Source organism: Centroberyx gerrardi, chromosome 2 (assembly GCF_048128805.1).
Source record: "Centroberyx gerrardi isolate f3 chromosome 2, fCenGer3.hap1.cur.20231027, whole genome shotgun sequence".
Lineage (NCBI taxonomy): Eukaryota > Metazoa > Chordata > Actinopteri > Beryciformes > Berycidae > Centroberyx > Centroberyx gerrardi.
Window position 1 is genome coordinate 29,934,674 of NC_135998.1, and position 4,613 is coordinate 29,939,286.

Below are 4,613 nucleotides of genomic sequence, written 5' to 3' on the forward strand. Positions count from 1 at the left end.
GATCCGAAGGTGGCTAAAGCAGGGATCCAAGTGAGGACTGGAAGGAAGTGGAGGGCAGAGGCAAGGCTGCGTCACAAGGAGCTGGTGGGTGTGGTCACACAAGGCCGAGCTGGGCTAGGATCCTTTCCAACTCCCCAAATGAACACCATCAGAGGGAAGGAAAGGCGCCGCCTAGTTCAGGAGGAGGTGAGAGCAGCAGTGGAGGAGACGAGAACCTGCAAGTCGGTGGGAATGAAGTAACAGGGAGCTTGGACAAGATGGGAGAATGTGGTCGAGAGGAAAGTGACCTGGGCTGAGCTTTGGAAAGCCGAGCCACACCGCATCAAATTTCTCATCCAGGCAGTGCATGATGTGCTTCCAAGCCCATCAAATCTGCACACATGGGGCATAGCAGAGTCACCAGCGTGCCCACTGTGTTCCAAGCAAGGAACCCTGGAGCACATCCTCAGCTGCTGCACAAAGGCACTTGGAGAGGGACGGTACCGATGGAGGCATGATCAGGTCCTGAAGACCATCGCTGAAGCCATCAGCGCAGGAGTTGAGTGGGCGAAGCGGCCCCGACCCTCCAAGCAGGTCATCGCCTTTGTCAGAGCTGGGGAGCAGCCAAAACTCGCCAAAAGAACATCTGCAGGCATCCTGACCTCTGCAAGGGACTGGCAGCTGTTGGTGGACCTCGAACAGCAGCTGAATTTCCCCAACCATATTGCAGCCACCACCCTGTGACCAGACATTGTCCTTGTGTCTGAGTCCACCAAGCAAGTTGTGCTGCTGGAGCTGACAGTCCCATGGGAAGATCGCTTGGAAGAGGCCTTTGAAAGGAAGCTATCCAAGTACGCAGGACTAGTCAGCAACTGTCAGCAGGCTGGATGGAGAGCGAGGTGTCTCCCAGTGGAGGTTGGATGCAGGGGATTCGCAGCCCGTTCTTTAACCAGAGCCTTCAGTCATTTGGGCATCGAGGGAGAGAGGAAGAGGAGAGCCATCTGCAGTACTACCGATGCGGCAGAGAGGGCTTCAAGATGGCTGTGGCTCAAAAGAGGAGAGCCATGGAGTCATAAGTAGCTAGCCAACTGGACACAAGCTGGGGTCTGATCAGCCCCGGCTGGGTCACCTGGAGGAGGGTGTATGATGTTGAAAGACCGGAAACACCCGATGATTCCAGGAACATCACTGAAGATGTGTCCAGAGGCATCAGTAGATGTATGTACACAGTCTGATATTACTTAATATGTATGCTACGAATTAAAATCAGGTTAAAATCAGGATCAAGGTCAGATAACAAGGTGGGGGTCAATTATGCAAATAAAAAGGTGAAAATGTAAAAAGGTACGTTGATACAAGGCTGATACAAGGCAAAATAAAAAAAATGAAAGACAATTAGAGACCTACCTTACTTTATTCTTTCAATGTGAATCAATTTTTGTGTGCTCAACTTCCATTTTTGGAATTATGATTACCGTTATCCTCTAATTACAAAACTCCTGTAATGTATATATTATTATATAGTCAGATTCCAGTCACAGCTTCATTTGCCCAACATCTTCACCAAGACAAATGGACACTTTCTCAAGTGATGTTGATGGCCTCTAATCTCCGAAACACACGACTGCCAGAACATGCTAAGAGCACCGTGCGGTGAAAAACATCAGCAACGAAACCAGTTAGTAGGGTCATAATAAGATCAGAGTTCGGCTCTGGTTAGGGGTAGAAACGGTTGAGTCAAGTTGAGTCACGATGAATGAGTTAGTTAAGGTTGGGGTAAGGGGTGGGATAGCTTTAGCATTAGTTAAAATGTTAGCAAAACCTTCAGCAGAGGTGGGGATCAAACTCGCTTTCTTTGTATTCAGTCCAAAAGTCCACACTCCCTTCCGATGTTCAAACCTTGTTATTGGAACCCAGACATTGCTCCCCTAACAGATCATCCCAGTTCCAACTTTAAACATCCATGTGAATGCACCATAATATCTTTCTCCCATCAATTGTTCAAGACAAAAGTGTTAGGTTTAAGTGAAACAACCACTCTAGCAGCATGTTGACCAACCAGTAAAGATGATGGGCCATTGGGTATTGTTAAAGGATAATTGTTTTTTTCAACTTAGACAGAATTTTTTTTCATCATCTGGCATCATACTTTACATTTCTGATAGAGACTTTGCTACTGGACGCACTGTTGAGCTTGGGTGCAAAACACTGCGCACTGCTTCAGGATGCTCCCGGTGTTGTTACGCATCCATGGACAGACATTTAAGAATGCTGAACTACTTAAGACCATGAATGCATACGATAAATTGCACTCTATGCTCCAGCATTTACAGCAGTCACAGGAAACTGTGTGATTCAAGGGTGTGATCTCTCCCAACAAAATATCTAAGTGAGCTAGCTACTTAATACACCAATTCACATACTTTGGCTGGCTGGCTATTAAATTAATTTTGTGCGGTCATTGTCCAAAATGTTAAAGAGTAACTAAACCCAAATCTGTGGTGAAGCCTGACATCTAATGGTGAAAAGTAGGGTACTGCACTGGCAATCTGCTATTGGCTGGTCTTTGGTTCCAGGTGATGTCACCTTCTATAGAGTACAACAGGTGGTGACAGCACCTGGCACTAAAGATCAGCCAATAGCAGATGGCCAGTTCAGTACCCTACTTTTCACCAGGGGCGTAGGGGCATTTGTGTCTGATAGACTGAACAATACAATTTAGCTGCACCCATCTGTTGCCCCGACAGACTTGTTCCCCCTTCAGTGCCCAGCACCAACCAGTAGGCCACAACTCTGCATCCACCAAGTAAAGACAAAGACAATAGATCGTTGATGCAAAGGAGATAAAGTAACAGACCAAAATAAAATCATTTGTTCTGCAAAGCAACGGGGTAGATCATTATTTGGCAAATTACTTACTCAATAGCCAGTTGTCCAATACAATCCATTTGGTCTGCCTCCCAGATTATTTTGGGGTTGGGGAAATGTTAGGATCTCAAAGACGGCTCTTTAGACGAGGGGTGGCAAACCCTCTGTGTTGGTGACACATCATTCTGTCATTTCTGTCGTTTCATTGCTGGACACATCCAGACACTTGAAGTCCGGGAGCAGCAGGTTACACCATAAGACTTCCTCCACTGTGGGAATAAACTGGCCATGGGAACACCACCAGTCTCCTGCAGCAGCCACTTCTCCCTCAGCCTGCTGCCTCTTGTTGTCCAGTCTCCTCCTTTTACTGGAGCTCTTCATTTGCCCATTTCAGCTCATATTCATGACTGGCCATCAAAGTCAAATGCTTCTTCCCCATTCTCAGAATGAGGCAGATATTCAGCAAGTGTTACTTATACCTCTTTTAGACTAAAATCCCGGAATTTTCCTGGATTCCTGGATTGTTGATCAGCCTCCATTCAGACCGCCAAGTCTATTCCAGGTTTTTCTTGGAAAGGTCCTATTCAGACACACTGACCAAATCCATGGATTTTGGTTACGTCAGACCACTTTCTGTCCTATGATCACTTCCGTGACGTCACCACCTTGTTTACACTGAATTTGAAAAAATGGCAGGTGAACTTTATTATTTTGATCTGATGCTTTTTTTCATATTTTGCCAGTATTTTTATTCTCCCACTTCTCTTGTTGTTGTTGTCATGCACTGCACTGAATTGCTTTTTAAGCCAGCTCAATTTGCTATGCACCTGGGATTTTGTATTGTGGCTTCCCTGCTTTATTACTATATACGACTGCAGCGTTCCAGAAATTTGCTTACAAATCTCCTCTTCCGCATGAATGAGGAGAAGTTCTCGGATTTCGGCATCCTGCCACTTCTAATAATTAAAAAGTTTAAAGTCAACGAAATTAGAAACACTACATTTTGGATTTTGGATGTTCATTGGTTGCATGCTTAATGTAACGATTCCTGGGTTTCTGTGAGATGTGTTCAGACTGACCCAAGCCCAAGAAATTACTATGCCAATGCCTAGGAAGATTGGACCGATATTCCAGGATTTTGAGCCACAGACCTATTCAGAACAAAGGCAATTCCTGTAAAAACACAGGATTTCAGTTCAGTCTGAAAGGGATCCATGGTATTCTTGCTAACTAGGGTGAAAGCAGATAAGCAGAGACCGCATCAGTGAGTGTTAAGAGAACCATGCTCCCCATGTATGTACAGTAGCAGCTACTGGGAATCACAGAAGTTTGGCAGAAGAGCCCAAGGCTTGCAAGAACTAATGGTATGAAGAAGGCTCAGTTTGTGATCAGTTTTAATGTGTATTTTCAGGCATCTGTCAGTAAAGTCAGTGTCTCAATTTTAACATGTTTTGGGTGCTTTTGAAGTGATTTCTCTCACTGTTGCTAATGCAACATTGTAATGCATCAACACCTGGAGCAGCTATCCAAGCTCAAGCTCAATACTGCTTCCAATAACAAGATTTCCAACAGAATCAAAAGGTGCAATGCCAGATAATCGAAAAAACTGAGGCAAGGTTGAACTGAATCAAAATTATCCTTTAAAGAACCACGAGTATCTAGGGTTGCTAGACTACATTTACATAATTGGGTATTCTGTATATAGTTTCTTAGCACTGACCACGTGTCAGTCAAACCTAAACAAATTTAAATACAGAGAGAAATCA